This window comes from Oncorhynchus masou, chromosome 6, assembly GCF_036934945.1.
Source record: "Oncorhynchus masou masou isolate Uvic2021 chromosome 6, UVic_Omas_1.1, whole genome shotgun sequence".
Taxonomy (NCBI): domain Eukaryota; kingdom Metazoa; phylum Chordata; class Actinopteri; order Salmoniformes; family Salmonidae; genus Oncorhynchus; species Oncorhynchus masou.
In genome coordinates, this window is record NC_088217.1 from 51894924 (window position 1) to 51913638 (window position 18715).

Below are 18715 nucleotides of genomic sequence, written 5' to 3' on the forward strand. Positions count from 1 at the left end.
CGTCGGCTGGGCCTACTGTGAGTGGCTTTTACGTTTTCAGAAGAAAAAAAATACATTGAATTGCGAGAAGTGGACACCTTGGTCATTGCATGGACCCGGTGTCCGCTAACGGGATGTGACAATAGACAGCGAGACTGTTATCATAATTATGGGGTTTCCATGCACGGTCAAGTGTTAGCTAGTTGAATTATAAACGTGGCAGCTCGGTATGGGGATGTGTCATAGTTTTAGATCTAGGATTATAGGACCCCACTCGTCGATAACCTACAGCGGGCGAACGGGTGCTAATGCTGGGCTAGATGGCGAGCCTGGGCAGCAGGACAATTGTTCCGACCTGGGGCTTCGGGATCAACGCAGAGTGGAGGAGAAAGCACGCATCAAAGCGGAGATAAAGAGAAGTCGGAACATAGACAAGAGTCTGAAAGCAGAGAAGAGAGAATACAAGCAGACCCATAGGCTTCTGCTATTGGGTAAGTTAACCTAATTTACAGCCTTGTCCTCTGCACTGTAGGCTATATTTGGCCATATATCCATAAGGGTCTCAGCTTGGTGATCATTTGCCAACAGGACAAGGAACCTATCAACTATGACTGCATAAGCTAGTTTTGTTTCATTGGGAGGGGGGTCCTCTGTAATGTAATATCAAGGTACCCTAGCCTATATGTTATTTGACCTATTTATCAAGACAAATACTTTTTTAATTCCCCTGGATATCAAACTGACTGTCTACATTGATACGTTTTGATTTAACCTTTATTTAACAAGTTTCCTATTCTACACACCAGTGTGGGTGATGTTATTGATGTCCAAACAACACATTATTTTGAGGGACAGTGTGTATTAGAAAGTGACATCTGCAGCCCTTATTCATTGCTTGTTATTACAAACACATTACTTATTGTAGCCTATAGTTTATTTGGTGGATGAAAAAAAGAAGACATGCTGCCTTGAGGGTAAATGAGAACAGGCTGATTCTCAAATGCCTGGTATTTCAACAACGAGAACAAAACCACATCAATTTTGACCCCCCCCCCCCCCCCACACACACACACACAAACACACACACACACACGTGCACACACACACGCACACGCACGCACAAACTAACAAAACATTTTCCATGACATGGAGGCAAGGGTTCTGCTATTGGGTAAGTTAACCTAAATCACTGTGCAGTCCTCAACACTGTATTTGGCTATTATCCATAAGAATCCATAAGAACAAGTAATCACTGCTTATGTCTTCTTATAACTGCTTTATGTAAGTATTGTGTTTTTCCCCTCAGGAGAAGCCGGCTTTTTTTCATCTCCACTTCAGTTTTTTCCCGTGGAAGGGGTTATTTGCTTTGATCAAGTGAAGGAGAACAGGTTTTAATTTATTTTAAACCCTTAAATTGAACGAGTGTTTGCAAAGTAAGCCCTTGATATAGCCTAGTTATAAACTGTATCACAAGGAGGTCTTTAGCTTTGTTGCCTTTATAGAAGCTGCCCCTTTTTTCTAAGTTACACAAGGAAAGGAGGGCAGTTTGCAGAAACAAATGGAAGAACTGTGTGGGCTCTGTGACCAAAATACACTAGTCATGTGGGCTGTAGGTTTAAAAACAGACTGGACACGAGCAGAACGAGATGATAAGTATGCTTGTGAACGATGCTCTAGTAATCCAGCCAGGTGTGAGTTGGTTATAGGTTATTCATTGCATTCTCCTCATTGTACTCGTGATATTCTCCATCCTGTTAGCTAAGCCTCTCTTATGTGTCCTTGAAAAATATAATACAGAAATAACTAACTTCTAACTTACATAACTATTTACACAGTCGATACTTTGTAGAAGCACATTTGGTGAGTATTACAGCTGTGAGTCTTTCTTGGTAACTTTCTAAAAGCTTTGCACACCTGGATCGTACAATATTTGCCCATTTTATAATTTTTTTAATTCTTCAAGCTCTGTCAAGTTGATTGTTGCTCATTGCTTGACAGCCAAGTCTTGCCATAGATTTCAAGCCGTTTTCAGTCAAAACTGTAACTAGGCCACTCAGGAACATTCAATGTCATCTTGGTAAGCAACTTCAGTATAGATTTGGCCTTGTGTTTTAGGTTATTGTCCTGCTGAAAGGTGAATTCGTCTCCCAGTGTCTGTTGGAAAGCAGACTGAACCAGGTTTTCCTCTAGGATTAAGGCCTATGCTTATAGCTGTATTCTGTTTATTTTTATCCTAAGAAACTCCCTAAATCCTTGCTGATGACAAGCATACCCATAACATGATGCAGCCACGACCATGCTTGAAAATATGAAGAATGGTCCTCAGTGATGTGTTGTGTTGGATTTGCCCCAAACATAACACTTTGTATTCAAGACAAAAAGTTCATTTCTTTGCCTTTTTTTGTTGCAGTATTACTTAAGTGTCTTGGGGTGCATGTTTTGGAATATTTTTTATTCTGTACAGGCATTGTTCTTTTCACTCTGTAATTTAGGTTATTATTGTGGAGTAACTGCAATGTTATTGATCCATCCTCAGTTTTCTCATATTACAACCATTAAACTCTGTAACTGTTTTAAAATCACCATTGGCCTCATGGTCAAATCCCCGAACAGTTTCCTTCCTCTCCGGCAACTGAGTTAGGAAGGATGCCTGTACCTTTGTAGTGTAATGATACACCATAATTAATAACTTCACCATGCTGAAAGGGTTATTCAGTGTCTGCTTGTTTTAACTACCAATCGTTGCCCTTCTTTGCGAGGCATTTGAAAACCTCCCTGGTCTTTGTGGTTGAATCTGTGTTTGAAATTTTACTACTCGATTGAGTGGACCTTACAGATAATTGTATGTGTGGGTTACAGAAATGGGGTAGTCATTGAAAAATCATGGTAACCACGAATATTATACACATGAGTCCATGCAACTTATTATGTGATTTGTTAAGCACATTTTTACTCATGTTATATTCATTTAAAAACAATGTCTACAAACAAAATTCCACTTTGACATTATGGGGTATTGTGTTTAGATCAGTGACACAAAATCGAAATTGTGTCAATTTTAAATTCAGGATGTAACACAACAAAATGAGGAAAAAGTAAAGGGGTGTGAATACTTTCTGAAGGCACTGTTCATTTTATAGGTCCAGTGACCAATTTAGTAACAGAACACTTTTCATGTTATCAGTTCCACATTTCCATCTTTATTTTTAGACAGACTTTTCTTTTTTGGAGGGGGGACTCAAATCCAGTGTGATTGTATCTAAATTCTGCCCTGCACTGGCAGGAGATGGGCGTTGCATTTGAATCTAGGCTACTGAAAAAATGTCATCCATTTAAAAAATATTGTTGTACCACTTTCACACTCAGTTCATCCTATTCGACTATTCTATAAGTTCTGCTGCAAAATAATTGTGTACATGTTCAAGGGATTAGTAATTTTCTTATTGTTGTGACTATCATATGGAGACAGATACCTGCCAAAAGATTGAATGTACGTATTGTTCGGATCGTAAGAAAAGCCATGTGTGAAACATGAATGTAAACGTGAAATGGCATCTGTGAACATACAAACACCATGCTACGATTACAGACTAACATTTAAGGCTTGAACAAGTCTTGTGTTGCAATTCTGATGTACAATAATTCCTTTCAGAGTTTTGGCAGTTTCATCTCGCCAACAAACCAAAAAAGTACACCAAATGGCCTGTGAGGAGTGCTACCCGAACATGCATAACACAATATAAAATAAAAATGGAAGTCAGGGAAACTGGAAAGAGGTATCCTGCACATTTTCAAGTTAAAAGTCTCCATTTTCTGTTTCTCCTCAGTTGAGTTTACTTCACATTTAGGTAGCTAATGTCATGGATTTGTTTGCCAGAGCAAGTCTAGATAGCACTAGCTGTATTATGCCTACAACAGTGACGTTTCAGTCTGCTAGGTGTATCTGTACAACATGGGCATATCTCTGGGTGACGTGGACATCCTTATGCATGCACCTTATCAAAATATGACTCATTCAATATTGAACCATCCCATTCTCTGAGCTCTGCCTGCAATCATAACCAGTAGTATCTACCAGGAATAATGAATCATAGCCAGTAGTATCCACCAAGAATAATGAAACAGAATAATACTAGATGTTTGGTGAATCTATGAATTATGTATGTCCACTGGAGTCTTTGCCACTCAAAATATTTTTTATTGTCACGGCTTTCGCCTGGTGAAGGAGGACCGGACCAAAATGCAGCGTGGTTGTGATTCATTTTATTTGAGAGACTATACACGAATAAACTAACAAACGTGCGAAAACCTAAACAGCCCTATCTGGTGCAAAACACAGAGACCGGAACAATCACCCACAAACACACAGTGAAACCCAGGCTAACTAAATATGGTTCCCAATCACAGACAATGACTAACACCTGCCCCTGATTGAGAACCATATCAGGCCAAACACAGAAATAGACAAACAAGACATCCAACATCGAATGCCCACTCAGATCACACCCTGACCAACCAAAACATAGAAACATACAAAGTAAACTATGGCCAGGGCGTGACATTTATAGAATATGTTTATATTTATTTCATCATTCAATCTGAAATGAACAAGGGAGAGGTTAAACGTAGGCTAAGTCTGGCATAAGATTATGCCTACACTTTACAATAACTCTGTGTCAGTGGGTTTTTAGGTAGTCTCCGTATAGGCTACTCCCAACTGCTGCCCAGTTGGAGAGCTTGTGATCTTCATGCAGCACCACAGCACCATGCACCTTCAGAAAAGCACCCCTCAGCCTCAGAAGATGTCCTTCTGGAGTCATGTAGTCATAAAGTCATTATACCCTAATGTAGGACTATTTGCCTACCAGCCAAATAAAGTGCAGAGCATGCGTGATGCATGCAACTCGTCATTCCAACATATTTGAACATTTAATTCATCCTTCATTCAGTTCAGTCAGTCAGTATGTCATCCATTCAGTCATTTGTCTGAGTTGCAATAGGAACTAAATCAAAGAGAATAGAACAGTCGTATCCATCTGTTCATCTGTGTTTATTCAAAATTATCTAAATTCTCCAAAGGTCTTTGGACTATCACTTTAATAATTCAATGTTTTAATTTTGGCCTATCCAACAAACAAAAAAATAGGCCTTCAATTTGTAGGCTCTCATTTTGGATACTTTTGTCTTGTGGAATCATTTTACAACTCTATTTGTTTTCATTATAGGGCTCCCCTTAAAAAGAGACCCTAGCTCACATCCCTCAAAATATATATTTTAAACAAAATAGTTTAAGCACATGCAGTGGCTGATAGGGAAAACAGATCTGGCAATAAGAATAGGCTATAGATAGTCTTGACCATTTGGGACCCGTTGGCAATTTCCCTCTGGACAGGTTATAGCCCAGACTTAAATAAATATTTTGTTTTGTCTCATTTATTGATATGGTTATAGCCTCTGCATGATGGGGTTATGCAATGCAAATGGCTATAACAAGCCCACGTACAGAGTGGAATTCACTAATACAACAGTCAAAATGCCTAATATAAGGCCTACAGTCCCGTGCTCCCAAATACTGGAAAAAAGTGTGATTCATTAGGTTACATGATCACCACAATAGCCCCACGCAGCTATAAAATAAATTCTGCAATTATATGTGCATGAAATAACACACAACAGCATGGTGTATTTAGATAGCGGAATAGGCCTAGCCTAAATCCTATTCACTGTCTATTTTGCAGCTCAGGTGGTTATTCTAAACAAGGAATATTGTGTGTCTTTATCATTCTCACACGTCATTTGCTGAAAGCCCAAGCCTACACTGTCATCTACTGGTATAACGTCATTATTGAATGCACTTCTAAAACAAGCTCTAGACTTTTACTTTGAAAAATTAAACCTGAAGCTGCAAAGCAATTCTAATGTCTGGGCTAGAGTTTCTTGATTGACCAGCTAACTTCGACTAGCTACGTTTTGTTCATGTCCTTTGCAGATGCCACATTACTGGCAAATGCATGGATGCATAAAAAAGATCTGTAACTGAGTAAAGGGAGACGGTAAGTAAGAATTTAACATGTAAATGTTAATTCATAGTCCTAACATAGTTTACAGATCTATTTAACGTTTACGTTTTATGTTTCACTCATGGCTTTTCTTACGATCCTAATGATATGTACAGTACCAGTCAAAAGTTTGGACACACCTACTCATTCCAGGTTTTTACTTTTTATTTTATTATATATATTATTTTTTTAAACACTTTTCTACATTGTAGAATAATAGTAAAGACATCAAAACTATGAAATAACACATATGGAATCATTTAGTAACCAAAAAAGTGTTAAACAAATCAAAATATTGCTGACAGCTTTGCGCAATCTTGGCATTCTCTCAACCAGCTTCACGAGATAGTCACCTGGAATGCATTTCAATTAACAGGTGTGCTTTGTTAAAAGTTAATTTGTGGAATTTCTTTCCTAAATGTGTTTGAGCCAATCAGTTGTGTTGTGACAAGGTATGGTTGGTATGCAGAAGATAGCCCTATTTGGTGAAAGACCAAGTCCATATTATTAACAGCTCTAATAAGCAAAGGGAAGCGACAGTCCATCGTTACTTTAAGATATGATGGCCAGTCAATCTGGAAAATGTTAAGAACTTTGTAAGTTTCTTCAAGTGCAGTCGCAAAAACCATCAAGCATCATGGCTCTCATGAGGACTGCCACAGGAAAGAAAGACCCAGAGTTCCCTCTGCTGCAGAGGATAAGTTCATTAGAATAACTGCACCTCAGAAATTGCAGCCCAAATAAATGCTTCACAGAGTTCAAGTAACAGACACATCAACATCAACTGTTCAGAGGAGACTGCGTGAATCAGGCCTTCGTGGTTGAATTGCTGCAAAGAAACCACTACTAAAGGACACCAATAATAATAGAGACTTGCTTGGGCCAAGAAACACGAGCAATTGTCATTAGACTGGTGAAAACCTGTCCTTTGGTCTGATGAGTCCAAATTTGAGATTTTTGGTTCCAACCACTGTCTTTGTGAGATGCAGAGTAGGTGAACAGATGATCTCTGCATGTGAGGTTCCCACCGTCAGGCATGGAGGAGGTGTGGGGGTGCTTTGCTGGTGACACTGTCAGTGATTTATTTAGAATTCAAGACACACTTAACCAGCATGGCTACCACAGCATTCTGCAGTGATACGCCATCCCATCTGGTTTGCGCTAAGTGGGACTATCATTTGTTTTTCAACAGGAAAATGACACAACACACCTCCAGGCTGTGTAAGGGCTATTTACCAAGAAGGAGAGTGATGTAGTGCTGCATCAGATGACATGGCCTCCACAAGCACCCGACTTCAACCCAATTGAGATGGTTTGGAATCAGTTGGACTGCAGAGTGAAGGAAAAGCAGCCAACAAGTGCTCATCATATGTGGGAACTCCTTCAAGATGCTTCATGATTAACTACTCATGATGTGATTGTAATAACATACAGAAACTCAACTCCTTTTGTTCACCCAACCAAGAATAACTCATAATCAAATGCCGACGGTATTCGCTCCCAAGAGAATTCTCTTCGGTCATAGTCACAACCGTGTATATACCCACTCAAGCCAATGACAGCCCTAAATGCAAACTGGAAACCACATCCTGAAGCCGCATTTGTTGTAGCTGTTGATTTTAACAAAGCAAATTTGAGGAATATGCTACCAAAGTTATATCAACACATTGACTGTAATTTAGGGAAAACACAAGATTAGGGAAAACACTAGATCATTGCTTTTCACCTTTTTGAAATGCCTACAAAGCCCTCCCCCGCCATCCCTTCGGGAAATCAGATCATGGCTCCATTTTTCTCCTCCCTTCCTATAAGCAGAAGACTCCAACAGGAGGTACCCGTGCTAAGGTCTATTCAACGCTGCTCTGACCAATCGGGATCCATGCTTGAAGATTGTTTTTCATCATGCGAACTGGGATATGATCATTGACGCTTACACAGAAAAACAGTGACTGAGTTCATCAGGAAGTGTTTTGGGGATGATCTTCCCACAGTGACTTTTAAAACCTACCCAAACCATGAACCGTGGATAGATGGCAGCATTTGTGTAAAACTGAATGCGTGAACCACCACATTTAACCATACAAATAGGCAAAACGTCAGTACAGAGACAAAGTGGAGTCACAATTCAACAGCTCAGATGTGAGATGTATGTGGCAGGGTCTACAGACAATCAGATTACAAAGGGAAAACCAGCCACATCGCAGACACCGATGTCTTGCTCCCAGACAAGCTAAACACCTTCTTTGCCCGCTTTGAGGATAACACAGTGCCACCAATGTGGCCCACTCTCAAGGACTGTGGGCTCTCGTTCTCCGTGGCTGACACAAGGCTGCCGGCACAGACGGCATCCCGAGCCGCGTCCTCCGAACATTCGTAGACCAGCTGGCTGGAGTGTTTACGGACATACTAAATCTCTCCCCATCTCATTCTGCAGTCCCCACTTGCTTCAAGATGTCCACCATTGTTCCTGTACCCAAGAAACAAAGGTAACTGAACTAAATGACTATCGCCCCGTAGCACTCACTTCTGTCATCATGAAGTGCTTTGAGGCTAGTTAAGGATCAAATCACCTCGAGGAATACCTTCGTCAGATTGCTGTTCATTGACTATAGCTCAGCCTTCAACACCATAGTAGCCTCCAAGCTCATTATTAAGCTCGGGGCCCTGGGTCTGAACCTTGCCCATGCAACTGGGTCCTGGACTTCCTGACGGGCTAGCCCCCAGGTGGTGAAGGTAGGAAACAACACCTCCACTTCACTGATCCTCAACACAGGGGGCCCACAAGGGTGCATGCTCAGCCCCCTCCTGTACTCACTGTTTACCCATGACTGCGTGGCCACGCCCTCCTCCAACTCAATCATTATGTTTGCAGATAACACAACAGTAGTATCAAATCAAATTAATTTATATAGCCCTTCGTGCATCAGCTGATATCTCAAAGTGCTGTACAGAAACCCAGCCTAAAACCCCAAACAGCAAGCAATGCAGGTGTAGAAGCACCTGTAGTAGGCCTGATTACCAACAATGACGAGACAGCCTACAGGGAGGAGGTGAGGGCCCTGGTGGAGTGGTGCCAGGAAAATAACCTCTCTCTCTCAACGTCAACAAAACAAAGGAGATGATTGTGAACTTCAGGAAACAGCAGAGGGAGCATGCCCCTATCCACATTGACAGGACCACAGTGGAGGAGGTGAAAAGCTTCAAGTTCCTCGGCGTACACATCACTGACAATCTGAATTGGTCCACCCACACAGACAGTGTGGTGAAGAAGGAGCAACAATGCCTCTTCCACCTCAGGAGGCTGAGGAAATTTGGCTTGGCCCCTACTACCCTCAAACTTTTACAGATGCACAATTGAGAGCATTTTAATGGGCGTTATCACTGGCTGGTACGGCAACTGCACCACCCGCAACCGCAGGGCTCTCCAGAGGGTGGTAAGTTCTGCCCAACGCATTCCCGGGGGCACACTGCCTGCCCTCCAGGGCACCGACAGCACCTGATGTCACAGGACAGCCAAAAAGATCATCAAGGACATCAACCACCCGAGCCACGGCCTGTTCACCCCGCTATCATCCAGAAGGGGAGGTCAGTACAGGTGCATCATAGCTGGGACAGAGAGACTGAAAAACAGCTTCTAACTTAAGGCCATCAGACTGTTAAATAGCCATCACTAGCCAGCTTCCAACCCATCACCTTAGAGGCTGCTGCCCTATATACATAGACATGGAATCACTGGCCACTTTAATAATGTTTACATACTGCTTTACTGATCTCATGTGCATATACTGTATTTAGTCAATGCCACTGATCATCCTAATATTTATATATTTCTTAATTCCATTCTTTACTTTTAGATTTGTGTATTTTTGTGAATCGTTAGATACTACTGCACTGTTGGAGCTAGGAACACAAGCATTTCGCTATACCCGCAATAACATCTGCTAAAAATGTGTATGTGACCAATACATTTGATTTGATTTAAAGACTGTTGGAAAAGCATTCCAGGTAAAGCTGGTTGAGAGAATGCCAAGAGTGTGCAAAGCTCTCATCAAGGCAAAGGGTGGCTACTTTTTTGGTTACTACATTATTCCCTATGTGTTATTTCATCTTTTGATACCTTCACTATTATTATGCAATGTAGAAAATAGTAAAAAAATATAGAAAAACCCTCTAAAACGCCCTTTTGGCAGGTATCTGGCACCAAACTATCACCCTGAACACAAATAATTTGTACACAATACGCATTGCTCCTTATTATAAGGGAAATTCCATAAGAGGAACAGGGGGAACAAGGAAGGCACACAGGAATTACAAACAGCACGGGAATTCTCACTGATGGGTGCAATGAATATAGCCACTTACAAGGCATACCTCTAAATATGTTAATGAGACAGATTCTTTCTCTGCCCACATTTCCCCACAATGCACCATAATTCACAGTATGCTGCTGTAAATATACAGCTGTACAAATGCTGTAATTTGCCATTGAGACCCCATGATGCATAGAGTTACAATAGCTTACTGTAAAAGTATTGCTGTGAATTTACAGCAAATTGTTAGTGTAAAGATTAAATAAGTTACGATAAACTTCACAGGGTGATGAAAGTGCACAGTGATGTGCTTGATTCTCCTTTCCAATAAATATTAAGGTTCTTATTCTGGTGACATGATGATCGATGCTTGCCTGCCGTTTGACAAATAAAAATATTCTCGCTCCTATCTATAATAATCTCATCATGTAGCCTACCTGCACTGTATCTGTGAGCTGTTGGCTAGAGTGCATGTTCCAAGACCAGAGTAGGCACATTTGCTATTTAACAAAACAGTTTTTGTGACAAAACTATTGGTAGAGTTGAAAATGTGATGGAAACAGTTTGAACTCTCAATTTTTTATTCAGTAGGCAGCAGTGTAGCCTAGTGGTTAGAGCATTGGACTAGTTACCAGAAGGTTGCAAGTTCAAATCCCCGAGCTGACAAGGTACAAAATCTGTCGTTCTTCCCCTGAACAGGCAGTTAACCCACTGTTCCTAGGCCGTCATTGAAAATAAGAATTTGTTCTTAACTGACTTGCCTAGTAAAATAAAGGTAAAAAAAATACTTAAGCAAAAAAGTACATTTTGGGTGCAGTCATTTGCATATTTTCTTTATGTGGATTTGAAAATATTTGCATGAAAATTTGTCGCCAATTGGATGGAAACCTAGCTTGTGTAACAATATTTCCCAAATTTCACCTTAGTGAAATAGCAGGGCATAAGCCCCCGGCCGCAAAATGTGTAGAATTGTAGAAAATGTGCTTTAAAACCACCACATCTTCTCTTTGCCCCATGGCAAAATGCATCAAATTCCAGTAAATTAACTTTGAAACTGCATTTTTTATTTTTCCACTGTCAAGAGAACGACCACTAAAATGTTTTACCCGCGAGGTGGGGGGTCCCCAAACCAAATCTTGCTTAAGGGCCCCTAAAAAGCTAGGGCCAGCCCTGTGAAATCGAGATGAGGATGGGATGGTTGAAGGAAATATACCAGTCTATATGATAACATGGCTAACCTCTACGGGATTGTTGCCCCACATATTTGATATGGGCAGAAAGCTTAGATTGTTGTCAATCTAATTGCACTGTCCAATTTACAGTAGCTATTACAGTGAAAGAATACCATGCTATTGTTTGAGGAGAGTGCACAATTATGAACTTAAAAATGTATTAACACACCAATTAGGCACATTTGGGCAGTCAAGATACAACATTTTGAACAGATATGCAATGGATCAGTCTAAAACTTTGCACATACACTGCTCCCATCTAGTGGCCAAAATCTAAATTGCGCCTGGGCTGGAGAAATACATTATGGCCTTTCTCTTGCATTTCGAAGATGATGGTATTATTTTTACCAGATCTAATGTGTTATATTCTCCAACATTAATTTCACATGTCCACCAACTTCAATGTGTTTCCTTTTAGTTCCTGAGCAAAGGCAGTTAGATTTGAGGATGTCATTTTAGGTGCAAATTTAAAAAAGGGTTGGATCCTTGAGAGGTTTTAAAGGAAATATTGGCCTATATGTTTTAATTTACTCTCAAAACAGTGGGATAGTCATCTGACCATATTAGCAGAGGGAGTGCCCAGTTTAAAAAAAGAATTATGTCAAAAACACTTCCGGAAGAATTTGAGCTCTAATATTAGTCTGTCATCATTGTTGACAACACACATGACAATACGTTACACAAATGATAATTGGGCATAAATCAATTCACCAAAGACCAAGTAATTGTTAGGTTAGGCCTTCATGTTAGAGGACTTGCATAGACTTTATATTGTGATTCTCAAATAGACCCCATCTTTACACCACATAGGCCTACTCATATAGTCTGTGCTGTGGTCAAGTGAAAATACATCTGTTGTTAAATGCAGTAGGACATCCACATTTTTGCAATTATGGAAGACTGGTATGTATGATGGCCGGGCTGATAATATTTCACATATTGGGAAAATTGCAAAACCCAGTGAAGCAATAAATTAGTAAGCCTAAATCTGTCTAGAAATGCAATGTGTTTAATTTGTGTTTATCACTCATCTACATATTAATCCATAAATTAATTTATATCAAGATATACATTCATTATTTATAAATGGGTTTATAAGTAGGTTATTATTAATTTAAAGATGGTTTATAATAATTGAATAAACATTTGTAACACATTGGTTGAGATTGTGCATGTATTTGGTGCTTGCAGAGTAGTGAGACGTTTCATCCAGTTTTATAACTGTTTATTACAGATGTTTAAACCACTTTTTAAGTGAATAGTTAAACTAACTCTTTACAAACCCTTTTTTATTTTCTAATTATTTTTATGATAGATCTATCATAATTCCATAGCCACCAAAATATTCAGATTTTTAGAGGGAATAAATAAGTATAGAGTGAATAGAAAGATCCAGGAAGTATTTATACATTGTATCAATTTTTATAACGATGACAATATATCTGTTGTGCTACAGTATTCTAACTTACTCCGTATGGTCCATAGACATTAGAACCAGGGTATGGATGATCATTTCTTCAGAGGGCGCCTTTTTCTCTTCGGGAATCGCAACTTCATGACGTTTTGGGCAATCATGTGATTACACTCTGGTCGTTCCCAGGGTTCAGTGAGAGCTGCTTGCCCCACCCCATCTCTTCAACGCGATATATCTTAATGTACAATTCTCAGAGAAAATGTTTAAAAAATATATACTACAAAATACTTAAAATAAACGAATCTATTCACATTTATTCAAGAGCAGATCTGGATTTTACATTAAAAAAAAGAAAGAACTGTCACCGTTCTATAAATGATTAGGCTATATATTGCAGTATGTTCATATAATACACATATGGCCAGCCAGCCCATCTACCATACGAATTCAAAAGGGATATAAAGCTTAGACTGACAGCATGCTCTACCCGCGAGAAACGGGAACATAACGGAGGATTTTCATAAATATACCTGACTCTGGAAAATTGTATTTACTGCATAAAAGAAGCCCTATTGGAGTCATTGTTTGCCCAGAAAAGCTTACCGATGTGAGGAGAAATACAATTACAGCGGCAAAGAAAAAGACCGAGAGAAAGGCCCTTTTGATCTGGACAAACCCCAAAAGCAACCAACATCTGTGACGAGGAGGGAAAATAAATTAATATCATTGACTAAAACAGGATATAGTTGACACGGTTACGTTTTGTCCTGGATTTAAAAGACATTTGGATGAAGAAGGAAGGGTCGGCGTAGTGATCCACATGCCGTCATTTTAGTGGAAATATTAATTTTGTCTTTTTTTTTATCCCCTATCTGCTCGGCCCGTCTCGCTGGGACTGAAGACGGATTGCAAAATAAAAAGGGAAATACGCTTTGAAGGAACAGCAAATGTTTTGAATGTCAGTAGTCAGAATTCTACCAGTGAAACCGATGATGGGTTCAAGAGGAGATATTTGCTAGGATTCAGTGTGGATTTCAGCTCCACTGCAAGACGTCGTGGGAATCCCGACTCGAGAGACCATTTATGTACATTGTAGCGCTGAAGAATCATATTCACATTGAAATTAATATTGATGTCTTCATTGTGGATTGACAGTGAAAACCTTATAGGAATCAACCGTCTGAGAGGGCGGTCCGGGTATCTTCACTAGCACCACTACTCCGTTCTCCCTGAATGATCTATTGTAGCCGATAGATAATTAACAATAATATGTGATATAGGCTACGTCTGTGGAGGCCTTTATCGTCTACTACAGGTTACAGTGGTTTTATTCTGCAACTGGCAATATAAATGTCACCCATTTTGAGCAAGGTGCTCTTCTCCTGGGCCAATTTAGGAATCTAGAATTTTTCTATTATATTAACCCCCCCCTCACCCCCTTCCCCGAACCTTTTTGCTGGGTTTTTGGGAAGATATGGGTTGTTTGGGCAATAGTAAGACCGAAGACCAACATAATGAGGAGAAAGCACAGAGGGAAGCAAACAAAAAGATAGAGAAACAGCTTCAAAAAGACAAACAGATATACCGAGCAACTCACCGGCTACTACTATTAGGTATGTTTCTGACATGTTCAAGTTATTGATAAATTGTTTCCATCCTTTGTTATTGTGGCATTTGAGGGGGGCAAATGTCTAACATTGTAAATGACCATTTACATTTTATTTTATTTTATGTAGGCCTATATTCCTCCTAGGTAGGCCATTGCACAAAGACCATTATATTTGTTTTATTGGAGTGGGTTTTACCTTTGGTTGTGCTGACATTTTCGATAGGAGTTTGTTCTTGTAACAGGCCTACCACTGTCAACACTTGTGTCCTGTCATTTTAAGCACCCTGCACAGCTGGACACGAAAGGCCAACAACACCATTGCACCCCTATTTGCAACAGTGTTTATTTTTCCAGAGCAAAATTGTTGTATATGATTCTACCCGACTAGGGGAATTATTGCTTGTGGTGTAGGCCTAGCAATGTGTGTCTCTAGGACTGATTTCTGAAGAGATTAACCTACAAATAATAGGCCTCAGGAGTGTGCCGTTTTCATCATCATACACTACGTTCTCCTTTGAATTGCTTTTAATCGTAATTGTTGCGAATACCAGCACTGACTTAGTTGACAAGGCCTAGGGTGACGCATTGCATCAAGTTGCTCCTACCCATGTAAAAACACTGTAATAACTCAAGTAACACATTGTATTATCATGTTACAGTACATAGTAATTGCTTTATAATTGTATACTAATGGAGTTTGTTCTTATTACACAAGTTCAGTATAACTGTATTGTGTGGGTTATAATGTCTGGAAGTGACCGCTACAATGCTGTGTTCTTTCACATAGACAGATGAATGTTTTCTTGACTTATAACTCTAGAAAACTTGATCAATCATGTAATACCAAAATATGACCTCCAAACTAACAGTTTTTCTTTAATTGGGTTGACTTGGCAGAGCCCTCGTCATCATTGGCATACAGAAAAAATGGAATCATGTTCTACGACCTTATTAGGCCTAATAACAATGTAAACCTTGATTCCTGTCTGAAGTGACAATGACTAGGAACAACATTTTTTTTAAACAATCAAAAACAACATTATTCATGCACTGCAATAATTAACTTTTGGATACATGAACTCAACAAAACATAGTTCACCGTATGCAACAAAAATACCATTTCAAAGCTGCATACTTATTCAAATACACGTTTCTTTGCTGCACGGTAATAGGGACCAAAAAATAAGACCAACAAAAATCTGTAAAAAGGGGCTCAGGCCCAAGTTAGGATGTGGTCTGTTTTCCTTTCATTTAGCAAGTAGCATGTTGTTAGCACAAAGGAGCAGCGTTTGTTCTCTCTGTTCCATTATGGGTGGCGACTGTATGACTGTTCCGAATATTCCCAGCATTCCATGCCCCGTGGTTTGTGGACAGTCATCACTAGGGCCAGGGGTTTCTCCTGACCATGTAGTCTGGCCAGGAACAACTCTGGGCCCTTAGTTGTAGGTTGTAACATGGTTGGAGACTGAAGTGATGTGTGATTTACATGCCTAGAATTGACCTCAATATAATTGATATTGCTCTAAAGAGACCACTGTCAAGTGAGGTGTTTTTTAAACCTACATCTTCCTCTTTTCTCTGTTTGCAGGTGCTGGTGAATCTGGGAAGAGCACGATAGTCAAACAGATGCGAATATTGCATGTGAATGGCTTCAATGCAGAGTAAGTATTGTTTTTCCCAATTTCATAAATCTTTGCAGAACCGTGTCAAGCACATACTATTTAGTCGGAGCCACTTGAAAGCCATAGGGGTCTTACTCCATTTATATTACACAGGTTTGAACTCTAAACTGGTAACCAATGTCCTAGGATTCTCAAGTTGATTGTTCGCTCCGGGCTACAAATGCATTTTGTTTTTTGACTAACTTTTTATTTTTGGGTTTACAGGTATAAAAGCAATCAAAGAAATACATACAAAGATAACCCAAACCCACAATTGCGTCCCATCCCAGGAACTATATGAATGTTTGTCGCCAGAGAGACTAGGTGTTAGTTATGCCTGTAGGTGAAACTCTGCTCGAGTTAATTGATCATATTTACAACGTTTATTGGTCTAAGAATGGCCTATTTTATAAACCGTTTTTAAACAACAAGTGGTTGGTAAGCTCCAAAAGTACAACAGGTCCTTGAAGTTGTTTTTCAGTAGTTTGAAATCACATGCACAGCTTACTCCTCCTCTGTTCGTGCTATTGTGTCTTTTATAGCAAATTCTGAAGTTTTTGGTTTCTCTCATTTCTTTTCATAGTCACTATAACATGTGCTATAGTACGCCAACATCAATACTGTAGAACCTTAAGAAAAACTTAACTTTAGGCACTGAAAAACTAAGAAAAACTGTCATTTGCCTCAGGCTTTTGTTTCCCCCAACAATATGAGTTCATGCAGGCTTCATTTCTGTGGATTCTCACTGCTCATGTACAAAATGATTCTGATCATTCCAGAACTACAATAATCAACAGTGTTTCTGCTGCAGTCATTTATCTGTGGCGCTGGGCCACGGCAAAATCATTGCTGCCACTCCTAGAAATATGGACCGTGAAAAAAGGAAAAAATGGTGACATAAGGTGGTTTTGGTGAGAAATACAGGCAGGAGACATGTAGTGTAACCCCGGGTGGTGTTTTTTCCCAAGTTACCCTAATATTATATTCACTGTGTTTATGCAAGTTTTTTTTAGGACATAAAATTCATCAATATAATGCTAACTAGTTAAAAGATCACATTTGGTATCTAGCTAATGATTAGCTCAATAAGGTAAATGCAGATAAGCAACCCAATGTTCCATCCTATTTATTTATAGCCACTATACTGCTATCAGTTGGGCTTAGGGTTGGGCGATGTCAACCTTTGTCCTATCGTGATTAAGTACCTATAAAACATTGTGATATACAATGGTATCGCACCCTATTGCCCCCCCCCCCCCCCAAAAAAAACCCAATTAAAATAAAGACAGCTAAAAAGGACCATGAGCATGAGCTCACATGCTATGGGAAGGGCGAGAGGAATCATTCTGTTTTGGAGCCAAATCTTTTTTAGTAGCCTATTCGTGATGTCGATTAAGGCAGCCCTCAGCACTTCTCTGATTCAGAGGGGTTGGGTTAAATGCGAAAGACACATTTCAGTTGAATGCATTCAGTTGTACAACCGAGTAGGTATCCCCCTTTGCTTTCCTTTTTTTTTAGTAGTCGATTGGAGATGTATCTCTGTGTGTGCCTACGCGAAAGACAGCCTCGTTGGGCTGTGCGTCGTGTGATGGGTTGTAAAATCATTCAGGACCCGGCTGCAGAGCAGGCTACTCTGCTGTCCCCAGAACTGGATAATTATTCAATGATTCTTATTAAGCCTAGGCTTCTATACATTGCTAATAATAGGCTATGGAAATAGGGCTACTCTACACATCGTTTTTCTCATAAGCTTTGCTGTGATAGAGACTTGACTATAAACTCTGTGACTTTCAAAACTGTTCCAATTACACACTTTTTATTAGAGTAGCCTATTTGGAAAATACTATTCATAACTTTAACTTGTCTTAATGCTTTTGATAGGCTATTTTAATGAGTAGGATTTGGCTTTTGTCCGTTTGGTTCTCAACAGCAAGGAGGAGGGACACATGCATCCTTCCTTTTATAATAGACTTAAGCTTTGCTCAACTGTAAGGCTTGTTCAAACGACTCATTTGATTTTTCTATCTTGCTATTCTTTGTTCTACTTCTCTCATTTATTACCTTAGGCCTATCATGTTTTTAGGTTATTCAAAAACAACTTAACTTTCGGAGAACTCCGTTAGATGTATCCATTGTTTGATCATGAAGTAGCAAAGGGAGAGGCGGCGGGAGAAAGCAAGCATGTTTAAAAACTTAAGTCATATTCTTATCAAATGGAGACAAAATACAAAATTAGTCTTTTAAAATAATTACACACTGGAGTGACCGCTGTAAAAAAAGAAAGAAAAGAAATAGGCTTTGGCTATATGGCCTAGATTGTCCGGCATTGAGAGAGAGGGAAAACCAATATTATCTGACAGGACATTTTTGTGCCACTTTGGTGAATATCTTAGCTCTGTCCACATTGTTCTCTTGCATTCTGTTTATTGTTTATAACATATTTATTGAACT

The 18715-nt window shown here is 39.6% G+C and overlaps 1 pseudogene; it reads left to right on the plus strand.

The window, feature by feature from the left end:
• Positions 1 to 217: 217 nt before the first annotated feature.
• LOC135542249 (guanine nucleotide-binding protein G(s) subunit alpha-like) overlaps positions 218 to 18715 on the plus strand; it is a 45264-nt pseudogene continuing 26766 nt past the window's right edge.